The following is a 13,784-nucleotide window of genomic DNA, read 5'->3' as shown; positions in this document are numbered from 1 at the left end:
GTTTTAGAGCAGTCTTAGAAGTTGATTGCAAACTGTTTCACCTTCAGCAACCGTTTTAAGCTATTCATTCAACATTCGAACATTCAAATATGACGTATTGCAGAGGTTTCCAATTAAATTACGGTACCCAACCAGCGAATTAGTGCCCGACCAGTTGCTGTGTGCCCTTTTCAGGCTCTACATTGAACAAAATTGAAACAAAATGTGTTATCATTTAAACAAGAATATAACTCATTATGTTATAAATTAAACAAAAACTTAACACATTGTGTTATATTCTATAACCAACATATAACAAAATTTGTTATTTTTTAACTTAACCGACGTCAGAACCTATCGTGGCGCTAACATTGACTCCGACCACTATCTGGTGATGGTGAAACTGCGCCCAAAACTATCCGTCATCAATGATGTACGGTACCGACGCCCGCCCCGGTACAATCTCGAGCGGCTGAAACAACCGGATGTCGCCAATCATCTTGAGGCAGCGTTGCCGGATGAGGGCGAGCTCGATAGGGCCCCTCTTGAGGACTGCTGGAGGACAGTCAAAGCAGCAATTAACGACGCTGCCGAAAGAATTGTCGGATATGTCGAACGGAGCTCAAGAAATGATTGGTTCGACGAGGAGTGTCAGGAGGTTTTAGAGGAGAAGAATGCAGCGCGGGCTGCAATGCTGCAGCATGGTACGCGACAAAACGTGGAACGATACAGACTGAAGCAGAAACAGCAAACCCGCTTATTCTGGGACAAAAAGCGCCGCCTGGAAGAGGTGGAATGCCAAGAGATGGAGTTGTTGTACCGTTCTCAAGAAACGTGGAAGTTCTATCAGAAGCTCAACACATCCCGCAAAGGCTTCCGTGCCGCGAGCTGAAATTTTCCGAGATAAGGATGGGAGCATCTTGACGGACGGGCGCGAGATGATTGAAAGGTGGAAGCAGCACTACGATGAACACCTAAATGGCGCAGAGAACACAGGCACAGAAGGTCAGCGAAGTCGATGGCTACGTCAGCACAGCGAACAGTGGAAACCAACCAGCTCCCACGATGGGGGAAGTTAAGGTGAAGATGAATCGAAGCCAAACATCAAATTTTCAAGAGCACGGATCTGGAGAACCAAACATCCGTTTAAGCTGAAAACTTAATCGATTGGTCACTAGTTGGTGGTGACCAATCGATTAGATTTTCAGTTTAAACGGACGTTTGGTTCTAAAGATCCGTGTTCTTGAAAATTTGAGCTTTGGTTTCGATTCATCTTTGCCTTAAGGATGCCATTCAACAGTTCAAGAATTACAAGGCTGCTGGCAAGAATGGTATCGGAGCCGAACTCATCAAGGTTGGCCGCTTGTCTGCATCGGCTGATAGTCAGAATCTGGGATACGGAACAGCTACCGGAGGAGTGGAAGCAAGGCGTTACATGCCCTATCTACAAAAAGGGTGACAAACTGGAGTGTGAAAATTATCGTGCAATCACCATCCTAAACGCCGCTTACAAAGTGCTATCCCAGATTCTCTTCCGTCGTCTATCACCTATAGCAAACGAGTTCGTGGAAAGTTATCAAGCAGGTTTCATCGACGGCCGCTCGACAACGGACCAGATCTTTTCCGTGCGGCAAATCCTCCAGAAATGCCGTAAGTACCAGGTCCCTACGCACCATTTGTTCATCGATTTGATGGCGGCATACGACAGTATTGACCGTGTAGCGCTATGGAAGATCATGGACGAGAACAGCTTTCCCAGGAAGCTCACAAGATTGATAAGAGCAACGATGGACGGTGTACAAAACTGCGTGAAGATCTCGGGCGAACACTTCAGTTCGTTCAAGTCTCGGCCGGGACTACGACAGGGCGCTGGGCTTTCGTGCCTGTTGTTCAATATTGCGCTTGAAGGTGTCATGCGGAGAGCCAGGCTTAACAGCCGGGGTACGATTTTTACGAGATCCAGTCAATTTGTTTGCTTCAATTTGGACATCGTCGGCCGAACATTTGAAAAGGTGGCAGACCTGTACACCCGCCTGAAACGCGAGGCAGCAAAAGTTGGACTAGTGGTGAATGCGGCCAAGACAAAGTACATGCTAGCTGGTGGGGCCGAGCGCGACAGGGCTCGCCTAGGTAGCAGTGTTACGATAGACGGGGATACTTTCGAGGTGGTCGACGAGTTCGTCTACCTTGGATCCTTGCTGATGGCTGACAAAAACGTTAGCCGTGAAATACGGAAGCGCATCATCAGTGGAAGTCGGGCCTACTATGGCCTCCAGAAGAAGCTGCGGTCAAAAAAGATTCACGCCCGCACCAAATGTACCATGTACAAAACGCTCATAAGGCCGGTAGTCTTCTACGGGCATGAAACGTGGACGAAGGATGAACCACGAGCTCGCCCAACTCTACGGCGAACCCAGTATCCAGAAGGTGGCCAAAGCTGGAAGGATACGATGGGCAGGGCATGTTGCAAGAATGCCGGACAGCAACCCTGCAAAGATGGTGTTCGCTTCGGATCCGGTTGGTACAAGAAGGCGTGGAGCGCAGCGAGCTAGGTGGGCGGATCAAGTGCGTATCGATTTGGCGAGCGTGGGGTAGAACCGAGGATGGAGAGATGCGGTCACGAATCGAGTATTGTGGCGTGAAATTGTTGATTCAGTGTTATCTGTTTAGATGTTTACTAAATAAATGAAAATGAATTAAAATGGAAACCTCAAATTTTGGGCCAAAATATTGAGATTTAGAGGTGAATTTCTAAGTTATGACATACATATGTTCTTCAGTGTTAGCATCAAACTCTTTAAAAATAAAATGGAAAGTCTGTAGAATATCAAATTTGTCTTCAATCAAAGCTAGTCTAAGTTCAAAGTAGTCATCTCCAAATTTTTCCTCTGTTTACTAAAAAAATATTCTTGTTTGACCACAACTTCATGAATACTTAACTTATTTCAAATCTTTGTACATGGTTTTGAAGCATATTTTGTAGCTTTTAAATTGTGGAACAACAAATTGATTTAAAAGATAATTTTGTCTCACTTATTTAATAAAAATTGTCGAAAAACATGAATTTTCGACGGAAAGTATTATTTTTTTCAATTTTTTGTCAGTTAAATGTTAAAACTAGAGCTAAAACTGGCTTTTTTCCTTCGATAGGGGGATTAGGGGCATAATGAACATACGGGGCGAAATGGACACCCCCTCAATATCTGAGAAAATGCATACTTCATCAAAAGTTCATACACTGCATGAAATCTGTATTGCATTTGAAATGTTTGACGGTATAATAGTTTAATTTTTGCTCCAATTTTCCTTCAAAATTTGACTAAAAGTTTTTTTTAGTTTCAAATTGGCATATAAGCAAGGCCGTGGAAAAATCTAATTTAAGCAAAGTAATGAACCCAGAAAGGTTCTTTTTAGCTATAATGATTGAGGGAGAGCTCTTTTATATATCGGAACGATTGACAGTCATTAAATATATTGGAATCATTAAACTTCATGCAGGTGTTCATTTCGCCCCGATACCTTTTTACCAGCCTTGTTTTCAACCAAATTTTCTATCTCGCTTTTCTGACATATGATATGATTTTTATCATTATGAACAAATGTAGCACATCGTACTAACATCAAACTTGAAAACTAGCCGGGGGTAAATTAAAAATATTGCCATTGTATGTTCTTAAAACGAAATTTGCTTAACGTGTCCATTATGCCCCTAATTCCCCTAAATCTTCAAAAAGGTCTTTGAAGATTTTTTTCATAAATTTTACAACAAGAATATTTTTGTTTTTTTTTATATACCGTTTTGACTCATATTCCGAACACTTAAGGCCAGCAGTGACTTCAAATGCATCTGATTGGCATAAATTAGTTGATATTTGTGTAAATATCAATTTCTTCGCAAAGCCTAACTGTTAGCTGGTGGGTGTACCGATAATAATGTTGATTTAGTATTGTTTTTACGTGAAAGTATGGAACAACATTTTGATTCAAATGCCGAACACTGTGTTGATTCTGTCTCATATTCCGAACACCTTGATTCAAATTCCGAACAGCACGAATAAATCGTATACAAATGAATAATTTCGCAAATAAATTTATCTGAGCTGATTCTACTGGTCTCAAAATAGAGAATCATCACTACTCCCGTGGTATAAATTATATTGGAGACGTTTAAATTGAATTGCAATTGACTGATATTTCCTTGTTGATTGGTGACATATTTCAGCGAAACATTTCAACCAATTCGCCGTACAAAACAAGTGTTCGGAATATGAGTCTGTTTGGAATTTGAGACAAAACGGTATGCACTTTTCAACTCGAAGTTTTAACTAGATGCTTTTTGAACTTTAGAAATATAATTTCCGCCGAAAAATTCAACAATTTGAAGTATATTGATTTTTTTTATAAGTTTTTGTAAAAAAATTGAATTAAAACAATTTTTTAATTGAATTTATCGTATACATTGTTAAAAAAAAAAAACTAAATCAGTTTCAAGATTTTGTAATTATGAGTTGTAAATGATTTTGCTTCAATTGTGTTATAATTTTGAGCTTGAGCTTGAGCTTGATTGGCTGCCCGTGGTTGCTACTCCAGTATCGCCAGATCAGCTGCACTTACACAAGGAACCAACAGATTGGGACTAACAGACACCCTCAGTGTATAAGTGCTGGTGATCTTCTATTTTTAGGCAACAATGGTGCCTGCCACGTCAGAATGCAGACCAATGAGGGGAAGAGGATGGAGTTGATGATGCATTCAACTGGCTCCCACGGTAGACCGCGAATACCACTGCGTCTACGCCAGTTCATGCGGGAAGGGTGAAAGGGTGGGGTAATATTTATGGCAGAGAGGCTTGCTGTTTGGTTAGCAGACTGCCTATGTATCAGGCGTAAGGAAAGGCGTGCTATAATGATGAAAGAATGGAAGCGTAGGGAAACGGTTTATTTAGGTCCGTCTCGGGTTCTAGCAAATGCTATAAACTGTGATATATTAAGAGTGGTAGATAGAAGCAAGCGAAAGGTACAACTACAAAGTACGAGGAAAGGGACGGGCCTGGGATTGAACACATGACCTTCCAATTATGAAGCAGAAGTGGTAGCCATTAGACACACAACCCCGTCATTGTTTCAATTGTGTTATAATTTTCTCATCAAACTCAGAGGCTTCTTAAACAAATAAAACAAAATTTAATATTTGTAACAAACTGGCTGCAATTTATTCAAATTTACTTGAATCTAATGAAACATTAATGCCATCTAACTAGAAAAGTGTATTTCATTTATGACAGCTTAAAGTTGGAGAGATTTTCAACTTTCTCCACTATTTTACGGCTAATCACGGAGTTCTAATTTGCTATTTTTAAAATATGGATTAATTTTTAGAATGATCGTTAATCAGAATTTTGGTGGACAAACAAACAATCGTAAAAAGAGGTTCAAGTATATTAAAACCCACATATTTCGCCCAAAAGTGGATTAGCTCGGCTCTTCATTTTGCCGTTTCACTGCTCAAACGTTCTGAGCTGAATAAAACATATCGTTCTGGACGTGCGAGACGAGGTGCTCACGGTCATAAAATAAATGCTGGGGCGTGAGCTCACCACACCAAAGGCTGGCTCTTGGCTCTTCTACATATCTGACTGTTCTCCCGTTTCACCCGAAAAAAAAAAATCTTCTCGGCGCACAAGAAGATGATGATTCAGTCTGGGTTTGGGTGCCGGCCGGGTCCCTGGAAGCGAGAGCTCTCTCTCTGCGAGTCGAGTCGTGTCATTTGATCTACGAATATCAGTTTATTGATCGTTAATGTGATCGAAACCAATGTCCGGGAGTGTAGTGTCTTAAAATGCAGTGAAGTTTTATTGCTGCTGTCGCTGGAAGTGCAATCGCTGTTCAAACGCATGTTCTCGCTCCGAAGTGCATTAATCTCTGAAGCAGATGCCACTCGCCGGCAAAGAAGTGCATCCATGTTTTTCGTGTCGTGAAAGTGAAGTGTGCTTGCTGAAATACTACCAGTGGCAATTTCGAGAAGAAGCTAGAAGAAGGGTTTGTCCCTCGCATTTGTTGCAGTTGGTGCAACCGATCTACGAAGACGACGTTGAGTGCATCAAGTTCTGTTACAGAAGCCAACCCAAAACCAAATCGGGAAATGTCAAATTCCTAGACCAAGACCAAGACCGAGCCGTTTTCGTGATCAGCTCTGGGTGAAGAGCTGCAATTTGCTCATTCAAGACACGGCGATTTTCTAGCGTGCTTCTAGTGGATTCGTCGAGCTCGTCTACAGTATTGGACAATGCATTTGCAACTACTTCGATGTCCATGTTGGAATCCGATCTGATCATTGTCGAAAATTGAATTTTCATTTATGTGGACCATCATTCTGTTCAAAATGACCTATTCAAAGAAATTACTGATGGAAGAAAGCAAACTGAATGGACGATAGCTAGAAGCTTCTGCCGGATTTTTGTCCGGTTTCCGGTATGCCAACGGAAAATATTAGTTAAATATATTAACCAAGAATCATTAGCAACTCTCTGGATGTTTCTTGATGAGGATGTAAAAAAATCCATCATCGCCAGGAGCTTTCATATTTTTCAATATATTGATTATCCACATCTTTCAAATCAGTTCCCCAGTATTTTTTCGTAATCGGTTAGTTATAATTTGTTTTCCTCCTTCAATGCTGGAATTGGCTTCTAAGGTTTTTTGAAAGTTTTAGATAATTTCCAAAAGGGCTTAGAGCCAGAGTCCAATAGTTAAATTTCATTTTGAAAATTATTGTTTCTCAATTGAGCAAAACGTTTCCTTTTTTTTTTTGTTATCGCTTTTGAACTCGTAATTGTTAAAAAAAAATGAAATCGGTTTATAAATAATTGAGATATAACTTACCAAAATCGATAATTCTGCCCGGAAAAAAAGTTGCAAATGTATCGTCCAATACTGTATATAGGTGAATTGTCAGTGTAATATATTTGCGGTGAAGCGGCAGCTAGAACTAACACCCTTCATACTAAATGTTGCTTCTGTCGTCGCAGGAATTTGGGAGCAGCAAAACGGCAACATTGAAGTTGAAACAGTTGCGTAATTCGGTGATTGTGTTTCTGGATCTTCGATGTTTGTTTTGCCAGGAGATATGGCAAATTGGTATGATAATCGTTTTGCGTTTCACATGGATTGCTTATGACGACTACTTCTTCTGGATTTGTTTTCGGTCATTCATGAACTGGTGAGTTGGAATTGTTCTCATTACGAATTCAGCACAGCTCTCATTAACTCGATTAAACTTACTTAGCCACCTGAATATCAATGATCGCTATATTGACACATATAGAAATGTGCGGTAGACTAATCTGTATGGTAATTAAAAAATAACTCATTGCGTAAGGTGCAGAACCACTTGGGAACTTCTATGATTCACTTTGGCATGGGAGTTTTTTCTCGGCCGAATTTTCTGAAACTTTGTCATAAGAAGCACTTCAATTCAATGCCAAATATGAGCTCTGTAGCTTTCAATCAAAAAAAAAACCACTGCCGAAGTGAATAAAAAAGTGCCTAGAATAGGATCCGGCTTCCTTTGTATGCAAAGCTGAAATTATGCAAATAAAATCCACGTTTCCTTGTGGGATTCGAACTTATGACTCTTTTATGCTAGACGAGCGCTTTACCAACTCAGCCACTGAACCACTTGACGACTCAATATCACGGAAGGTTACACAAGATTAAAATTAAAATCTCAACAGCACACGTGGCTTTGTTTGATGACTATCTATCTCATGCTTTCGCTCTGCGCACGTCTATTCCCAAGTTTATTTTTTCCAAAATTTACTGCGCAGATTATTAGGTATTAAATTGAACCAGTATTTTTGCGAATATTTTTTAGGGATTCCTCCAAGGATACGTAAGAAATTATTGTAAAGAATCTTTGAGAAATGCGTAAAACTATTTCTTCAATAATTACGTCTCAGATAATTACTACTTGGATTTTTCGAAGAACAAATTTAATAACACCTCCACGTTTTGCTCTATGGGATTCAAGGGAATACTCCAAGATATTTGTTCTTTATTTATTTATTTATTTATTTTTAATTGAAAATTTTGAGAGAGGGAAAAACCCCTTTGAATGAATTCTCTTTGAAATCTTTCTCAAAGAGGCACAAAACCTCTCTATCTTTTTTAAAACGTTATAAACACAATCTTAAAACTAAAGGCTCACACGGTTACGAACCAAAGCAGAGCCATAATCTTGAAAAGGACATCAATTAAGTTTTGAAATGGGAAACTATCTGGCTATCACCAAGCGTATCAAGTAACAGGTCATGGAACGGGGCACAACCTTCATCTGAAAATAAAGTTAAAAAATCAGAGAAGTATCAAACAATATTTGAGATTTTATTCAAAAAAAATGACTAGATTACCTTATGAGCCATAAAATTTTGAGCAACTGCAAGGGACATGGGGGTCTTTAATTTGTCTTTGGTTATACCATTAAATTTCCGCTCAAATAAAAATTTGGCAAAATAGGAATGCTGAATTTTTGGAATTCATAAAACAGAGACAAGTCAATAAATGGTTGGTATGTATGAATATTGATATCAGAATTATGAAATGTATTCAAAGGAATTAAAACAATATTTTCAACTAAGCAATGATTGAAGGACTCTAATATTTTGCTAGTAGGATTTATTTCAAATAATGATCTCAAAATATTCATGATTAGATGATTATTTGAAGAACAATTTATCATAAATTTAGAATTCAATTCTTAAAAGCGAATTTTTAATGGAATAACACCTGCCAAAACTTCAATTGATTGAGTATGAGTTGAATTCATAAGTTTCAAACAAATTCTCAAACGACGAAATTGATTTTTTTCAAGTTTGATAAAATATGTTTGTACAGCACTACCAAATGTAAAACAACCATATTCAATAACTGAACGAATAGTCGTTTTGTAAAGTGTTATTAAATCAGAAGGATTAGCTCCCCACCATGTACCTGTAATTGTACGGAGAAAATTTATTCGTTTTGCACAAATTCTTTGAATATATATGATATGAGTGTTCCAATTCAATTTAGGGTCAAATCATATGCCAAGATATTTATATACATCAACTTCTTCAATTTCAAGACCATTGAGATATAAATTTATACTTGTGGAGGAATGTTTTCTTGTAAAAACAATATGTTTCGTTTTCTGAACAGAAAATGAAAAACCATTCTCATGCGCCCACATATCAATATTGTCTAAAGCAGATTGCATAAAATGTCTAATAATCTTTTTGCCGCTAATAGAAATTACATTATCATCAGCAAACTGAAGTAAATAACAGCCATTAGGAATAATGGATGTCATGTCACTTGTAAATAAATTGTACAAAAAAGGGCTTAGACAAGACCCTTGTGGAAGACCAAAATAACTATAACGAATAGTTTTGGAACATCCATTATGGAAAAAAATCATTATTTTGAAAGAAAATAAATTGTACAAAAAAATTGAAATTAGATTTGGAATTTTTAAATTGTTAATTTTCTTGAACAGAATCATATGCTCCAGAAACATCAAGGAAAGTTGATACAACATCCTGCTTTTAATTGAATGAAAGTTGAATTTGTGAAGCCAACAAAGAAACACAGTCACGAGTGCCACGACCTCTTCTAAAACCACATTGAGAAGAAGGAAAAATGTTGTTGTTTTCAGCCCATAATTCAAGGCGATTTAAAATCATTCGTTCAAAAAGTTTATGAAAACATGATAATAAACTGATTGGTCTTCTACTATCTGCTAATGAAGGATCTTTACCAGGCTTCACAATACTAATAACTTTAATGAAACGCCATTCATGAGGTATGATATTTTGAAGTAAGAAAGAATTATAAATTGAAAGCAAATGAAGTTTACCTACATCTGGCAAATTCTTCAATACTATAAATTTAATGTTATCTACACCAGGGGAAGTATTTTAGGTAATTGATAAAGCCATGTTAAATTCAGTCAATGAAAAAGCATTGCAAAGTTCCCGAAAGTAGTTAAAAGAATTTGTTTTGAAGTTTATAGAAGGAAGAACAAAATCAGGACATATTTTTTAGAAGAAAATCGTCAATCCAATTTTCCGAATATTTTAAAACAGAAGGAAGATGAGATTTATAATTTCTTAAATTTCAGGCTACAGACCATAATTTGGATAATGAAGTATCTCTATCAAGATTTTCAACAAAATTTTTCCAATAATTTCTCTTTTTGTATTTAGTAATTCTTGTGAACTGTGCTTCAGCTTTACAATATAACAAATGATTATTTCTGGAGCCAGATCTGCGAAATAATTTGAATGCATCTGATTTGTTTCTTAAAGACGTGGAACACTCATCATCCCACCAAAAAGTTGGACGAGATTTTTTTATATTGCCAGGAACTATTTTTCTCATCTGAGAAATTCGTAAACAGTTATTAATTAGTTTTGAAAAAATATTATAATTTTCAATTGGAGAATCAGAATTAACAATAATCATCAAAGAACTAGAGATAAGATCACAAAATTTCGACCAATTTACATTTTTAGAGAGATCAGGAACACATGGTTCATGTATAACATTCCTGTGTGCAGAAGATTTTAATCCAATTAAAATGATCACTACCATTGGGATCATCAACAATTTTCCAAGAAGATTACATTGATAAATTATTTGAACACAGGGATAAATCAACACATGAATGATTATTAGGAGGGTCAGCAATCCTTTTAATCGATCCATCATTTAAAATACTCAAATTTAAGTTATCAATTAAATCCATAATTAGAGAACCTCTACCATCAGTTCTTTCACTTCCCCATGCAAAATTATGTGCATTGAAATCACCTAATATATAAAATTGAGAAGGTATTTCATTTAAAGTACATTTAATATGTGGTATTGAAAAACTTAAATTTGGAGGAATGTAAAAACAAATAATAGACAACTCATATTTATCTTTTCTAATAGAAACAGCAACGTATTCTACTTGTGATTGAAAAGAAAAATCTAAATATTTAAATTCAATGCTATCACGAATCCCGATCAAAACTCCTCCGAATGACGAATCCCTATCTTTCCGTATTATGTTAAATTGTGGAATACGAAAAATTTTTGACGTTCCTAACCATGTTTCATTCAAACAAAAAAACATCAATATTAAAATTTGTCAACAATGCCTTCAACCTATTAATTTTGAGAATAACACTGCGGCAATTCCATTGTTAAATATTTAAATTATTGTTATTGTTTAAAGCCATTAGAACGCCAAAAATGGTAAAATCATTTTAATATTTTTTTTTCCAAAAATCACTTAATCCCAAAAAATCAACAAGTTCCTCCAAAATTTTCAATATTGAATTATTTGAACTTTCGTAATTTTATTCATTAGAAATATTGTTTCCTTCAGGATTATTAGTTTTGGATGAGTGATCAGGATCAATTCTTTGAAAACCAGGAATATTATTGTGAGGTACAGATGTCTTAAGGGAAGGAAAGTTCGTATCAAAAGAAGTTGATGGTTGAGGTTCATCAGATATATTATTTTGATTATTTAAAAATTTGTTGGAAGTTTTCCTCCTTTTATTAGGAGGTTTATAAACAAAATTATTGAAATTATCAATTATTTCAAATCCATTATCATCAGGTAAAATTTCAAAAGCTGTTATCTGAGGATTTCATTACTTCAGCATATGAAAAAAGATTTTTATTTTTTATTTTTTGATTAAATTTTGTTTGATGTTCAATATAAACAGCACAATCTTTCAAAGAATTGTGTTTTTGTTTGCAACAAATGCAAAGATCCGAGTTTTTATTACACTCAGATGATGAATGTTGCTCCCCACATTTCGAACATTTTTGCTTATTGGAGCAAAAACTCGAAGTATGTCCAAAAAGAAGACATCTATCGCAATGCATGAGCTTTGGGTAGTAAAATCTCACGCGAAATTTCATATTATCAATCATTACGAAATCTGGAAAGACTGAACCAGAAAACGTAATTTTGATGCAATTCGAATGGATATATTTGGAATCATTTCCAACAAAATATTGTTTCGATAATCGAACACAATCCAGAACTCCAACAGGAGAAAGGGATTTGTTCTTGAAAATTCCTAAACCATGGTTCCTAACATCTTCACAATGTAAAAATTCATCATAGATAATTCCATTAATTTCGCATGCATCACAAGGAGCATAATCGCGATAGGAATTAAAAAACAATTTTGATTCCAAAAGAGAGTTTGCATCATCTCTTGATCCAAAAATTACTCTCAACTTATCGAGAGAAATTTTTTTAATTTCTTTTACAGATTTGTATTTTTTATAAATTTCAGATGAGATCAATAAAACATTGATCGGATTTTCTTTTTTTTTTCGAAAATAAACAACAAATGGTCCAGGGAAACTTGAAGGATAAACCTTTACACAAAAAGGTTTATTCGATGAAGAGGTTTCATGTGATTGATTCCCGTCTTTTGACCCTCCCTCACCCTCATCGGTTTCCATGACAGAAACTCATCGAGGGAAAAAATGTTAATTTCTTCAAGAATGGAATGTATTAGATTAAAGGAAATAGTAGAATATAGTAGTATGAAGGAATATAATTAAAAAAGGATACTTATTGATGTCCAAACAAACGAAACTTCAAAAAGAACTTGAACAACCAAGCTTCCACAACGAACTTGAATATAGGACCAAACTATTGAAAGATCGAAAAAACTGCAACTCTTGTACCAAACACTCAGAGAAGTACTGCACTCAAAACCACGGAAACGCAAACCAAAGCCTCGGAAGTAATTTGTATCTGAAATGTGAAAAAAATGACAAGCAGAGAAAAAAACCGGTTCACCTGGTCAAGGCCTACTTATCGAGTATCGATATTTGTTCTTCTTCTTCTTCTTCTTCTTCTTGGCATTCCGTCCTCACTGGGACAGAGCCTGCTTCTCAGCTTAGTGTTCTTATGAGCACTTCCACAGTTATTAACTGAGAGCTTTCTTTGCCAATTTGGCCATTTTCGCATTCATATATCGTGTGGCAGGTACGATGATACTCTATGCCCAGAAAGTCAAGGAAATTTTGCATTACGAAAAGGACCGACCTGGACCGACCGGGAATCGAACCCAGACAGCTTTAGCATGGCTTTAAAAAAAAAAAAAGACACTGACACGTTAATGCTTCCAGTGGGCATTTATGCCCTTTGAAGGAAGCACCACACTAGACAACGGACTTGCACGGACGGCTTTGCTTTGTAGACGCGGACTCTAACCACTCGGCTAAGGAAGGTCCATATTTGTTCTTAGTTTCCACAAATAGATTCTTAAGGAACTACTGCAAGAATTTCTCTAAAATTTCTTGAAGAAGTATTTTAAAAATAATTCTCGGCATTTAACTGGAATTTATTTTGGCACGTATTTTGTTAACCAGGAAATTAGAATTCCACCCAGGATACTTCAAGATTTTTGAAAAATTCGTTTTGAAATCCTCCATATTTCTCAATTCTGTTTTATAATCCAATTCCAGTAGATTCTTGGATTAAATACTTGTATAGATACCTACAACATTTTTGAATTCGATTCTCTTGAAAAAATCCTCAGATGTGATCGAAGACAAATCGTGGAAGAATTTCATGTTAGCTGCCAGTACGTAGTACAGACATTCGAAAAATGAAAAGTTTCACTGTTCATATAGAATTTTTTTTTTCTGAAATATCTAAACCATTTTCAAAATTATATTTGTAGCTGTTAGATACACAGCTATATCACTTTCAAGCATTGTTGTACACTAGTATTCTATGAACTCACA

At 36.3% G+C, this 13,784-nt stretch overlaps 1 protein-coding gene across 4 annotated transcripts in view; it reads left to right on the top strand.

The window, feature by feature from the left end:
- The window catches only part of LOC5578948 (disheveled-associated activator of morphogenesis 1), a 573,726-nt gene that overhangs the window by 104,101 nt on the left and 455,841 nt on the right, over positions 1–13,784 (top strand). The window contains exons 1-2 of one of the 4 annotated variants that reach the window (XM_021852539.1): positions 5,714–6,017; positions 7,007–7,197. The exons of the other annotated variants lie outside the window; for them this stretch is intronic. The gene's annotated coding sequence lies outside the window, so the exon portion shown is untranslated. Of the gene's footprint in view, positions 1–5,713; positions 6,018–7,006; positions 7,198–13,784 lie in introns of those variants that run through there. 4 annotated transcript variants of the gene reach the window in all.

This window comes from Aedes aegypti, chromosome 3 (genome assembly GCF_002204515.2).
Source record: "Aedes aegypti strain LVP_AGWG chromosome 3, AaegL5.0 Primary Assembly, whole genome shotgun sequence".
Classification (NCBI taxonomy): domain Eukaryota; kingdom Metazoa; phylum Arthropoda; class Insecta; order Diptera; family Culicidae; genus Aedes; species Aedes aegypti.
Note: the sequence above shows the minus strand (reverse complement) of the source record. Positions and strands in the feature narration are given on the sequence as shown.